Below are 14,299 nucleotides of genomic sequence, written 5' to 3'. Positions count from 1 at the left end.
AAAAAATTTTGCTAGTCAAAAGTGGGATGCAACTTCGAGCAAGGAGCGTCTTCGACGCCATATAATAATATATATATATATATATATATCATATATATATATATATATAATATATATCTATTTATATATATATATATATATATAGTATATATATATATATATATTATCTATTTATATATATATATATAAACCGGAAATGCGGTTTGTATGACCGCTGTACAAATCCACATTTCTTGACCGATTTTGATGAGATTTTAAATATAAGTCAATATCAAACCAGGATAGGTCATGGTGAAAACAAAATTAATACTGGACCATTGGTTGAGTAAAGGGGGGATGTGGGAAAGGAGGCGAAATGTTAAAATGACTGAAAACAAAATATATTAATGTCTAATACATAGTTTTCGAGGTTGCTGAGATGAATAGTGACTCTTCCCGATGCCCTTTAAATCCAAGTTCAGGCCTGATAGGATGGGAGTGAGGAGTATGTGGGAATGGTGAGACATGTAAGATTAATCTAAAACAACAGATGTTAGTATCTAATTTATAGTTTTCAATGTCACTGAGATGAACAGTGGCACTCCCGATGTCTTTTAATACCAAGTTCATCCCAGATAGTAAGGAAGGGTGGGAAGGGGATCACACATACAAATAACCAAAAACTACAGATATCAGTGTCTAATCCATAGTTTTAGAGGTCACTGGGATGAATAGACACACTCCCAATGCCCATCAAGTCTAAGTTCAGTCCCAATAGGAATGGGGGTGAGAAGTGGTGAAATATAAATTGTCAAAAATGCTGGACAATGTAACTGAAGAAACTACCTCAACAGGGAAGGGTGAGAAATAGAAAGAATAAGAGAGAGAGAGAGAGAGAGAGAGAGAGAGAGAGAGAGAGAGAGTACAAGGGGGTCTGGGAGGCGATAGAGAACGAGAGTTTATCGGTTGTCATTGAGAGTTTTCCCAGGCAGCACAGGGTTGGTCAGCCAGGGTGTATATATATATATAGATTTCTATATATATATATATATATATATAGATATACATATATAGTATATATTATATATAGATATATAATAATATATATATATATAGTACATACTCACGATATATATGTATATAGTATTTACATTATAAATACACACACACGCATATATATATATACTTGAATTTTGAATTTTTATGCCCTACATCGTGACATTCACAAATAATAAGCCACAAATATCGTTTACAATAACTAATACCGAAGAGGATTTATAATTGATATATACTTAGCCAGTGGTGGGATTTGAACTTCGAATTCACTAGTGGAGAAGCCCTTATCAAATGTCATTCATTTTGGGTCTAAATTATTCCCAAGGTATGGTGAATTGGATATATATATATATATATATATATATATATATATATATAATAGATATATTATATTATCATATATTATCATATATTTAAGTACACGAACACAATATATACAGTAATATCTATACTGTGCATGTTATAGAGGTAGATTTATAGATGAACACTTATTATGGCGTGCCAGTGACAATATGGATTTATTGAATATTTACACAGACGCAAAAAGTCAAAACAACTCTCTCCACGTCAAACCGAAGCGCGTATTCTTGAAAAAAAAAAAAAAAAAAAAACAGACGCAACAGATCAGATGAAAAACATATAAACTAATGATTATTTATTTTAAAGTTTTTCAAATAATAAATAAAAATGAACTAAATAAAGATAAGTGAGCCAAATCAACTAAAGGAGAACAAAAAAGAGATTAGAAATGGAGAGAGAGAGAGAGAGAGAGAGAGAGAGAGATGCGGCGAAACATCTGCTGTTCAGTCGGACACAAAACATAACAAGAGCCATGTTCGGCAAGAATATGACAAATGTAGGAGTATTTTTTCGCCCCGCAAATTTTCTGATTTGATAAAAATTCTGAATATTCGGCGTTCATTTCCTTGACAAATTTTCTAGTTTATAGAGCGATATTATTCATAAGGATTTATTTTTTCTGCCAGCTGTTGTTATGTCAGTAATGATTCCCATGACAGTAGTACCTTTTTGATAATAGTACCACATACAGTAGTGATTATTTGAATGATGTTCTTATGATAGAAATAATTCCATTGACAGCAGAGAATTTTATGACACCCGATATTGTTTTAAAATATTCTGGAAAATAAAGAAAAAAAGTCCTAAGTTAATCTAATTTCGCCCGAGGCATACCTGTATCTTTACTGTTATACTTGGGTAATATTCCAACTCACATGATAATTCTTGGGGAGTAATTAGACTTTACCGTAATAATATCTAAATTAGAAGGAAAAATCTACCACATGCAGGCAAGAATTCTAGTCTAGCGAGAACCAATGAACTGGGAGTAATGATTAAAGTTGATACCTTGGCAGTTTCTTTCTAAAAAAAAAAGAAAAAGAAAATCTCCACCGCTTATAATGCAAAGGCCGACGGTGCGGATAACCTTAAGAAGCTACTGGCCCAGGCTCAATAGAATCAGAGTGAATCGATGGACCATTGGACGAATGAAAGTTTGAGTCACTAAAAACGAAACCAGGAATATTAACAAAACGTGTCTCTATTAATTTCAAAGAGATGATTTCGTGTATGATAAATTATTTTTAAAATACGTCTTTCACTAGGCCCGTATCTAAGTTACTCAAAAGTCCATCATTGAGGTGCATTGTCTTTCGTGAAATATTACATCAAAGCTACATACATTTCATAGAGAAAAGATAAACATATCTATAAAAAGATCAACAGATACCCAGGAAACGTAACCACTCCCGAAATAAAACTGACAACTAAATTTCTGTCATCTGCTGTTGTGGGGAAAATCATCAAAGTTCCAAACGCGGCCTTTGGTTGGCGTCTTAGCTGCAGCCAGCGTCCAAAGTTACGAAACCCGAAGTTCGGAGGTTGAACAACAAGTCGGGGAGCCGGCGACTCCTTTCACGGGACGGACAGGCCGCTTTTGGGAGGAACTGAGACAGACGCCGCACAGAAGGAGGAGGAGGACGTGGCCCGTGTCGAGATCAGAGGGGAGAGGCGGGTAATGAAGCGCGTGATATATTCTTCAGGGGAGGCTGTGGTCCGCTGCCTTCGATGCGGTGGTGTCTGACACTTATGCATGCGACTTCCTCGGCCTAACTCAATGCGGCAGAGACACCGCCCGAAATGGTCGGAATGGAGGAGGAGGAGGACTTCAAGAGGGCTTCAAAGTGTTCCCGAAGGCCAAAGGGCCGTCGCATTATGCCGGCCCGCGATAAAAGAAGAAGTCTCGGCTAAAAGTCCGAGAATTCGTCGGCGGCAAGTCCCGAATTTATGCGAAATGAAAAAATGGCCAAAGGAGGGCTGGAGGAAGAGTGAAGCTCATGTGTCTATTAAGATGCGGTTACGAGGCTGCTGTTAATCATTTCAAGTTAAGACTCTTGCAAATGATTCACTAATAAATATGTCGATTGCGACATGGAAACGAGTTTATTATGTGATATTAGAACAGCGGGATGGGAGGGGTGGATATCTATTCGATCCTAATGCTTAATTTCATAGAAATGAAGAGGCTTTCTGATGAACTAGTCTAAATTGAGCCTCTCTTTATTTATTCACTAGGCTATCGTAGACTAAGAGAGAAGCCTTTTGGCCGCTAGTTAATATAGAAGTAAACGGGGCGTCGTCAGCTCTAAGCACCTTTCATATCCACAGAGACATTTCTTGACTTTATCTTAAATCCCCTTTGATGTGCAACAAGGCCACCTTTTAAAAATTTGCTTCTCATAATTTAAGTTGTCCATTTTTTTTTTACAGCTCGCGAGATTAATTTGGGCACCAAAGTCTGACTTTAGAGTGGGAAAAATAAAGAAAGGAAAGACCTTATTCAAGTCGACATTCGGGAGTCAATTTCTACGTATGCTAAACGAGCGAATGCCATCAGGAGGCCTACAGACACTTTGGCAAAACAGGGAAATAACATTCGAGGCGAGTTTGTAACTTCGGAGTGTCGCAGCGGAAGCGCAAGTGATGTCAACAAAGGGATTTGTATTCCGCCCCCGATTAGCATTTTCTTTGTCTGCTTTTGTCCAGCGAGATTGCTGCCCGTTAATCTCCGCTGTTTACTGAGCTGTAATATCGGGCAATTCGGATTTGATGAGATTTTCAGGAAAATAACTCTTCACACGGCCACTGCTAGCGATTATTTTAAATCAGACCTGTCGTAACGTCAATTATTACTAAGAGTAATTGGCAGTATTTGAGATGGAACAAGACTTCAAATACGTCAGGCCATTTAAATCTTTGGAAAATGGCGTTCAATAGCAAGAAACGACATCGTGATAAATTCGGGCTTCAGATGAGGAGGTGAACTGAAACGGACAACGATTACGTTGTAACGCTTTTTTAAAAATAATTTCAGCTTCTCCAACCGGCGGTTTGTTCTGATTTGATTCCTCTTATTGTATTTTAAAACGCATCATGATATCAATAATAATCAATACTGAAGTAGACCGATAAACGAAGGAGCATCCAAGTGCTGTTATATTTTATTGAAAGAATTATACCTACTGAAGACTACTCTTTAAAAAAATAAAAGGTTAAATTTTCATACATCAGCATCACTTAATTCCCTCAAGTTATGTTACGTATTTTTCTGTTTCATCAATGTCTTAAGATAGTTGTGAAATGTTTTACTATACTGTAGACACACCCTAAGCCACCAGAACAGTGGTTGCCAAACTTTTCCTAGTCGTTATCCATTTTTCATACAGGATATTTGTCCATGGCCCACCGCCCACCTGTAAGTTGCCTCCACTGGCTGCCTACCCACTAAACTCCTTTGGTTTTATGCATAAATATCCTGAGATTATGGCCACCTGCATTCTGCTACATAGCCCACAGTTAAGGGAAACACAGTGGAAGCTACACACTTTCAACAGCGTAAAAATGAATAAATACAAAGATAATTGAATAAATAAATAAATAAATAAATAAATAAATAAATAAATAAGAAAATATAAAAAAAGCAACATTAAACACAGACTTGGACCTTAGCTAAAAAAGAAAGAAAGAAAGAAAGAAAGAAATTAAGTTATTCAGCATAAAGATATTAAGGCTAAGAATTCCAGGTCTTATACGTGAACTGGTCAGGTCTGTAGCTCTTACACAGAGTCCCCAGTTCCCGGTACGAATTCTTCCAGGATTCTTTGCTCACTCTTGACATTTGAACACTCTATTTGCTCACCTGCTTCTCTCATTTCGCCGGAGACTGTCGCCACAAAAGGCGGAAAGAAAATAAGAGTAATCTCTGGAAGGCAGAGATGGTTTACGCTTTGGGGATTCAGGAAAGAAAATGAAGGGAATTTAAGTATTATTATTATTATTATTATTATTATTATTATTATTATTATTATTATTAAGTATTATTATTATTATTATTATTACTATTAATTAGTTATTATTATTATTATTATTATTATATTGATTATTTTATTATTATGATTATTATTATTTCATTATTATTATTATTATTATTATTATTATTATTATTATAAAATGTGGCTCGTACTTAGCCTAAAAAAAATAAATCCATCAAAGACATTCAAAGGTCATAGTCCGGATGAACAGAAAGAATTTCGTCAATAGAGTGACTGACAAGAAAGCAAATCGTGTCTCTCTCTCTCTCTCTCTCTCTCTCTCTTCTCTGTTTATCTCTCTCTCTTTCTCTTTTCTCAATTCATACCTAAGGAAACGGTGCTGCAGCTCTACACATCAATAGTTATACCCCATCTTGAATATGCAGTACAGTTTTGGTCATTAAAACTAAGAAAAAAACATAAATAGATTAGAAGGAGTACAAGCAAGAGCCACAAAGTTAATTCCATCCATCAGGCAAATAGGTTACCGAAGACGACTAGAGAGCCTGAACATGTATGGCTTAGAAACACGACGACTGCGAGGACAACTACCAGAAACATTTAAAATACTGAAAGGCACAACAAAAGTAGACAGTAACCTCTTCAAATTAAACGAAAACCAGACTAGAAATAATGTATGGAAAAGTAGAACTGAAGAGATACAACACATCCCATTGTGGGAACTTCTCTACATAAAAGATATGTGATACATGGAATAAACTGCCACAAGAAGTTTTAGACAGCAACAGCGTGGAAAGGTTTAAAAGAAAGCTAGACAAAATCATTAAGACACTGTGAATGAACAGCAAAACCTGCTCCTACAGATAAGTGAGCACACGATGTCTCCTCGGATGGACTGACAAGTCTTTGAGACATCCGAATCCTCGTAATTCCTTGTAACTTGTAACTCGAAATTTGATTCATCACAGCACATCTTATTGTGTTTCTTTTCATTCCGTCATGATATTTTCCTCTAAATTTTTCCGTTTCCCTACCTGACTCCAACGCCCTCCATTTTTTTTTAACTTTTCATTCTTTTACTGGTTCTACCCATGTACGTGTTATACGAGCTCAGGACTCCTTTGAGGCGAGGTGAACGAGAGCACCCGAGACGGGGAATGTATTAGGAAACACCCAAGTTGAAGGGAATGATTGACAGGGCCGTAATGAAAACTCTCGCACCAACTCCCCCACTACCCCATTCTTCTCCCTCCCTCCCCCCTCCCCTCAACCAAACGCCGCTCCACGCCCAAAAACCCTCCCTTAATCCCCTTCCCGACTCGCCCACTTTTCCCCTTCGACTCTCTACCATTCCAAACACATTTTTTTAAAGGCTGCTCTCTTAAAAAAACAAAAAACAAAAAATGTTTTTTTTTCGCTTGTCTTTTTTTTCGGGCCGAGTAGACAGAGTTGGCGCGTGGCCGACATGTTCGGTAACCCGTTTTTCCCTTTAAATGGTTTTGAAGTGTATCTATTAGTCAGTTATATTTATTATTATTATCATCATTATAATAATAAAAACAACAGTAACCGCTCTGTCCTGTCTCCTTGTCTTTCCTTCAGTTCGGTTTTGTTGACATAAAAATCTTGACATAAAAATAATAATAAAATTAACAGTAACCGCCCTGTCGCTTTGTCTTTCATTCAGTTCGGTTTTCTTGACATAAAAATGAAAAGGAAATTAATTTATTTTCAATTCACTTATAAGCTGAAGAAGATAATGAACTTCACAAAATAAAACTATATAAAAGGGGATAATGTTGGCAAAGGAATAGCAGAGCAAAAAAGAAGAAGAATGCTTGAAATTAAATAAATCAACCAATAACTAAATTAAATAAGGAGTAATAAAAAATTGCAAATCTCTACCTAACAGTCGGCATGTTTGCTTCAATACTCCGCGTCCATTGCGGCTTCATTCCCTCAATTTCGGCAATAACAACATATAAATAGATTTTTATTATTATTTGAGTAGATGAAACCTATTCACATGGAAAAAGCACACCAATGGGGCCATCGACTTGAAATCTAAGCTTCCAAACAATGTTGGTTTCAATCTCCCACCGCAGACCCCACACTGCAGCAGTAACTGATCATGACACGGAGCCCGTGATTTTTCATAGGCCTGGGGGAGATGCGAACCCGGGACATCTGAGTGGCATTCCACGACACTAATCACTATACCAGCGGACCAGGTAAGTCATTAAATTATTCTATGCTCAAGTAGAGAGCGACCCCAGTCACCTGCGATAGATAGATAGATAGATAGACTGATAAATGTTTATTTAGTCTTCTGCACACAAAACTATTCTAAAGAATCCAATACAGGTGCCAGGCCTATTATGAAGTACATATTGCACATCGCACTATAAATAATATAAACGTGGTAGCAGCGCCTCAGTGGCGTTGTCGGTAAGGTGTTGGCGTGGCACCCCGGTGGCCGCTAGTTCGATTCTCGGACATTCCACTGAGGGGTGAGAGATGTGTATTTCTGGTGATAGAAGTTCACTCTCGACGTGGTTCGGAAGTCACGTAAAGCCGTTGGACCCGTTGCTGAATAACCACTGGTTCCATGCAACGTAAAAACACCATACAAACAAAACAAACAAACAAAAAACGTGGTAGCAAAGTAAGCCACATAAATACGGCGAAACGGTCAAAAACTCAATAAACGTGTTCGAGTGGCAGCCATAAGAAACTTCTAGTTGATCTGAATAATGAAAAGCGATCTATAGCTGCTGGGTAAATCTGCACGTTTCATGTTTTATTTTTACCTCAGATTTTTTTTTTTTGTTTTTTTTTTTTTTGGGGTGGTAGGGGGGCGAAGGGGGGGTGGGTGGGTTATCGCAAGTTTGGAAATACAAGAACATCAAATTGCCTCTGCTCTTTAAACCGATTCTTAGCTTTAATCCGTCATCACCTGAACTACTCTCCGTAGGGTGGGGGAGGTAGCGCCGTCAGTACACCTCAAGCAGTGCACTGTAGGCATTACTTAAGGTTCCTTGCAGCATGCCTTGGGCACCTAGCTGCAACCCCCTTTCGTTCATTTTACTATATCTCCTTTCATATTTTCTTTCTTCCATCTTACTTTCCACCCTCTCGTAACAATTGCTTCATAGTGCAACTGCTTTGAGGTTTTCCTCCTGTTACACCTTTCAACCCTTTTACTGTCAGTTTCCATTTCAGCGCTGAATGGCCTCATAGGTCCTAGAGCTTGGCTGTGGTTATCGGGCACCATTGTGACCCAGTGCTATTTTTAAAAGACTCCTTGTAAGACAGGGGTACCAATACCAACCTCATATCTTTATCTGATCTGGTGTCACTACCATCTAGTTTAACCAAACAAATAATTTTGTCTTAAAAATACCGTTCGTTTTCCGAGATTTAATGGAGGACTTTGCCCGAATTGCATTCCTAGTATTCTTGTACTTTTAGTATAATTCATTGGTTGTTCGTCTAACATTATTTGTGCAGGTTTGTATGCAGATACCGATACTAGTTGGAATTTAGAATATCAAGACATGTGAGAGAAAGACTAAGGATAGCAAGAACACCAAATACAAAGCTGAAAAGGTTTAGGAATATGAACACAACTATCAAAACCATTTCTACAAAAGCCTAATCAGAACAATAATGGAATATCCACCAATACCTACGTGCTTAGCATCGACTTCCAATATAAGTGCATTACAAAAATTCCAAAATAAGATACTAAGGTCTGCAGAGAGAAACAATCAAGAAGATGACGATCTGAATATAGAACAAATACATAAAAAATACAAAGTAGAACCAGTTAATCAGAGATTATACAGACTGGCAACCAATATATGGAGGAAACTACTATGAGATTCAGGGCCTCTGTAACACGGTTTTTTCGCAATAACTTTTTATCTATGCATTTCATAAATGTAACGCTTAGTCAGAATACACATTATATCTACACATAAATTTTGACTGTATTCTGCATTACGTAGGTTGAATAAATTTGGTACTTACAATGTAAAAGTGACTTTTTTTGAAGACGGGCCAACTTACTCAGAGAAAAGGTTTCGAACGCACTCGTTACGTAACTTATGACAGCATTTCCTCCCTCTTTCTCGATGGATGATTGGCTATACGTAACAAAGGCTATACCTCTGGCAACAATGACAAACAATTTAAATATAAGCAAAGCAGCACACCTTTATGAACTATGAACCTCTCCACTGATAATTGTCATAATGAACAAACCAACAAAACATGTTAATAGATACAAAAACACTTCGATTATTAGTCTAACTCCCAAAGTAAGTTTCCTAAGAAATTACAGTCTGCTTTATAGGTCACAATCAGATTGACAAGATGTAGGGAATAGATAGTAATTTTCAAAAACATAGTAGACAAGCTTGAATTGATAACTGCTATATCCAATGTCATGCAATTTTTATTTATTGGCTATCTACCGATTTACTGAAAAGAAAAAAAAAATAGCCGGTACCGTATTTTGGCTTTAAACCTTCACCAATAATTATCGTCAGAATGGTGACTTCATGAGGCTCCACCCACTTTGGCCTCGTTATTATTCAGGATAACACTGAAGGCTATCATGGGCATTGTTGGATTAGAAAATTTAACTTCTGGCTATAAAAACTCATTTCTCGAGTAGTTGTAAGAAGTGCTAAATGATCCTCAAGGATCCCAGCAATTGGCCTAAACGTTTAATTCATGTATATTACTGCTATACTGTTGCGGCACTACTGCTACAGTAGTATTACTACACTAACACAGATACCCCACCCACATCTATGTATCGTTCCGCCATTCATAAAGTCTTTGGGTTTCAGAGCCAATGTTTTTCGACTCTTGGCTCGTAATCATTGGCCATGGCGTCGGCTAGATCATTTTTACTCTATAAAAATTAAAACTATCGGGTTTAGGTTATTGATAACGCTGACAAAATTTGTGTGTGGTTGTAAAATATACATATGTCAACTTTCAGCTACATCCGATGCTTTGACAAGGAGCAAAGTCCAAAAAACCGTGTTACAGAGGCTCTGAATCTCATAGTAGTTCAATACAATAGTGAATTAGCAGAAAAATCAGAAGCAGAAGAGAGAAACCTTGACCCAAACATCACAGACCACAGATGGTGGAGAAGAGTATCTTCATATATTCATCGCGATGAACCTCAACCATTATACTATTAAGAAATGTCTTGTGAAAAAGTAATATGTAGAATTTACTATGTAGATATAATGCAAAATCATTATGATAATTAAAATTAAGTTTAGAGTGAGAAAATTGGAACTTAATCAAATATGATTATAGTATGTAATAAAATTCAAAATATGTAATCTGTACAATTCACCATGTCAATATAATGTATAATCATTATTGTATTATGCTAACATTAGTTAGAAAATTGTACCCTTACCCAAATATAATTGTGGACAAACCACACTTTACATTACCCTTACTAATACTTAACTTTCCAAACTATTCCCTACCACGGTTAGCTAGCTAACTGCCCTCACTCTTCTTTCAACCATCTTACCTATCAGCTAAAAAAAAAAAAAAAAAAAAAATGGAGGACTGTTCTAAGAGTAAAGCCCATACTGGCATATAGTTGGCTTAATATCTCTAACAAAGAACGGATGGTGCTCTACGACAATTTGGGTAGGACACGGCGTCCTGGGGTGGGTTAGATTTTGGTGGAAAGGTCAGTGAGAAATTCAAGTTACGTAGTTAAAAAGTTAGTAAGAATGGGTACACACGAGGCCTACAAGAAAATGGTTCAAGTCAATGTCAAGTTTGATGTTACTCCTTAACTAAGGCTCTATCCTGACCAATACCCCAATGGAGAATTGATTTTCTGTTATAATGTACAATTAACTAATAAATTCCAGAGGATTTCCGCAATTGGTGTTTTCTGATGGCGAACCGGTTCACGGAGAGGTGAACTGATTTATATCGAGGCGGCCATTGTGACCAGCAAGTGTGTGTAAACTCCCATGGCTGCGTTAGATGAAATGTACGTACTCAAGTAACTTCGAGAAATACTGATCTGTTGTTGTCAATATTTCCCCTTTCACAGAGGCTGCCAGATAATTATGTACTCCGGCCCTTTTGGGTCTAATTTAGAAAACTTCCAAGTTAAGAGGGTACCCATCCGCGGCGGCCCAGACTATGGCAGTTGCGGTTTTTCTATGCAGTTTTACCTACTGAAAAGAATTTTAAGCAATATTTATTCGGACGACTGTAATTAACCCCCAGGGGCCAGTACTAAAGGTAATATTTCAGAAGCACTCCGCACTGGATATTAAAATAAATAGTCACCTACATGGAAAGAGCATGTGAAAAGCAATATAAAAAGTATAGTCATTATATGAGAGATTGAACGGGGTGGAATTAAATTAGCTTGATAAGTTTTTACCTCGAATTTTTCCTAAGTCGGGAGAGGTGTTTCCTCTACGGTAATGTTTACTTTTAATGAGCCCTCTAACTTACTTTCTTACGCAAACAAAGGCAGTTCCAGTTACTCATTATTGGCTGAGAGGTGTGACATCGTTATGACGTCATGGGTTTCATAACCAATTACAAACGACTTTAGTCGAATACTAAGTTTCACTAGCATTTCAGCGGAGTAATAAAGTTACCTGTCCAGTGTCCACTGGTATCCTTGTTTGACTGAATACTCGAATAATGAAGCAAAAACCGGCATTTTGTCTTCCTGTAGCAATGGCAGAGGCAGTGGCTGGCCCTTCTGGCATTAATTTTGACAGAGACCTTCGATTTCCTACCGATTGTTTGCAGCGCAATGTGGGTTACGGTGAATTTTATCATTATTTGTCTAGTGGTGGTAAAGTTGTGATTGAATATGCTCAAAGACATAATTTAATTCTAAAGCAAAAAACTGCGAGTATTGTGGAGCTATTTGTCGGATCGACTACAACAGGAACGCCTTTAGGTGTGATCCGCCACGGTAAGTAGCCTTACTGTAACCCCTGTGGCTAGCGCGCGAAGCGCAACATTACCTCTTGCCGTACATACCGTGCTTGCCAAGAATCTTTAAATATGCGGATAAGGCGCGAAGCGTCGTTCCGCTACGGCCTTACTAACAGCACACATAAATCGATCGTCGCGGATATGTAGTCGCTCCATACTTTGTTTGTTGTTGTTTTGGTATCGCCGCCATATTGGTTTTGGTGTTCTTCCGCCGATTTCGGTCGGTGGTCGAGTCGCCGTGTTTAGTACTGGCCCTTGGGGATTAATTACAGTCGTCCGAATAAATATTACTTTAAATTCTTGTTCAGTGGGTAAAATAACATAGGAAAACGTCAATTGCCATAGCCTAGGCCACCGCGGATTGCGTCTGTAGAAATACCTTATTTATGCTTGCATGTGTACCTGAACGTGTTCTTTACGTTCCGCTTAAAAAAAAAAAAAAACAAAAAAAAAAAAAAAAAAAACGAAACTAAGTTGTTCCACATTTAAAAAGGTAGAAAAATGACTAGCTTTTACGATAAACTTCCGTATTTTTAACGTATGTATGCAGGAACTCAAGTATATATCTTGATCTCTGCAACTTGATATAGTAACAACTCAAACAGGATTGTGTACCATTCATTGCGTGTCTAGACAATATGTACAGGGTTATGTATAAAGTTATTATGTCCAAGCACTTCGCTGTATGGCGTTTACGTTCATGATTCACTGGCTTCACAAACTGCAAAGAATGTTCAGAAACAAAACAATTAACAGCAAACGACGTTTCAGTTTATTCCATCAAAACCTTCCTGGTTCTTCTTTCAAATTTATTTTATGTGTTAATATGCTAAGGAATATTTTAGAAGCTATGTAGACGAGTGAGGAGGAGAAGCATCACCAATTCACATAAGAAGGAATGGTATTCAAACCAGAACGAGAGAGACAAGAGCTAGAGAAAGCCATCCAGGTCTGGGACAGTGATGCCAACCCCTCTTAACCCTACGCCCCCTACAGGAGACGAGAAATTACCCTACATAACTGAAAATGATCCAACATTCTGCGGCTATGCAAATAAATAAATCTTTAGATTATGTTTATATGCAATACCATGAATACTAATAAGCATATTGATCTAAACCTACCTTGTTACAATTACTCTACACTTGAATATATTTTGCCCAGATTACCCTACGCGTAGGGTAATTACCCTACTGTTGGCAACACTGGTCTGGAACAAACACTGTTATCCAGACAACAGAAGTGAGAGAGAGAGATAGAGAGAGAGAGAGAGAGAGCGTAGAAATCCATCCATGCAAGCCGGGCAGTAAATCGCCCCCATCCTTGTAGAGAAATGCCTTAAAGATCCATGAAGGGGCTTTGCATCGGAATGGAATTCGAGATGCGGTCGCCCCTTGGCTAACTAATTCAGACGAGCAACCGACGGTGAATATTCATACCGCTATTACGGCCATGTGTGCAAACATGTGTCCGCGCATTCCTCCTCCTCCTCCTCCTCCTCCTCCCCCTACCTCCGGGAGTGTCGTGCATGAAAGACCCGTCCGATACAGGTCTCTATATATGATCTAGTTTCCCTAGGTTTTATTCGGTATGGCTGCACTACAGAAGAGAGAGAGAGAGAGAGAGAGAGAGAGAGAGAGAGAGAGAGAGAGAGAATGTTTTTACCACAGGTTTCCTGAAACAGTCTCACTTCAGCTTCTCAGTAACTTTAGTGTTGCTTCTCATTTTGGAGGTACGAAATAGTTGAAAAATACATGAGCTTACATTAATATCTTTAATGAATGTTCTTTATAACTTCAAATGCAGTTTCATTTAATTTCGCTGGATGCTTTAAAAAAGATCACTTACTTCGATAATCTCGTGCGCTTGAATAATGTGATGAGATTCTCAGC

The sequence above is a fragment of the Macrobrachium nipponense genome, chromosome 30 (assembly GCF_015104395.2).
Source record: "Macrobrachium nipponense isolate FS-2020 chromosome 30, ASM1510439v2, whole genome shotgun sequence".
Classification (NCBI taxonomy): Eukaryota; Metazoa; Arthropoda; class Malacostraca; order Decapoda; family Palaemonidae; genus Macrobrachium; species Macrobrachium nipponense.
The sequence above is the reverse complement of the archived record's forward strand: the minus strand, read 5'-3'. Positions refer to the sequence as shown.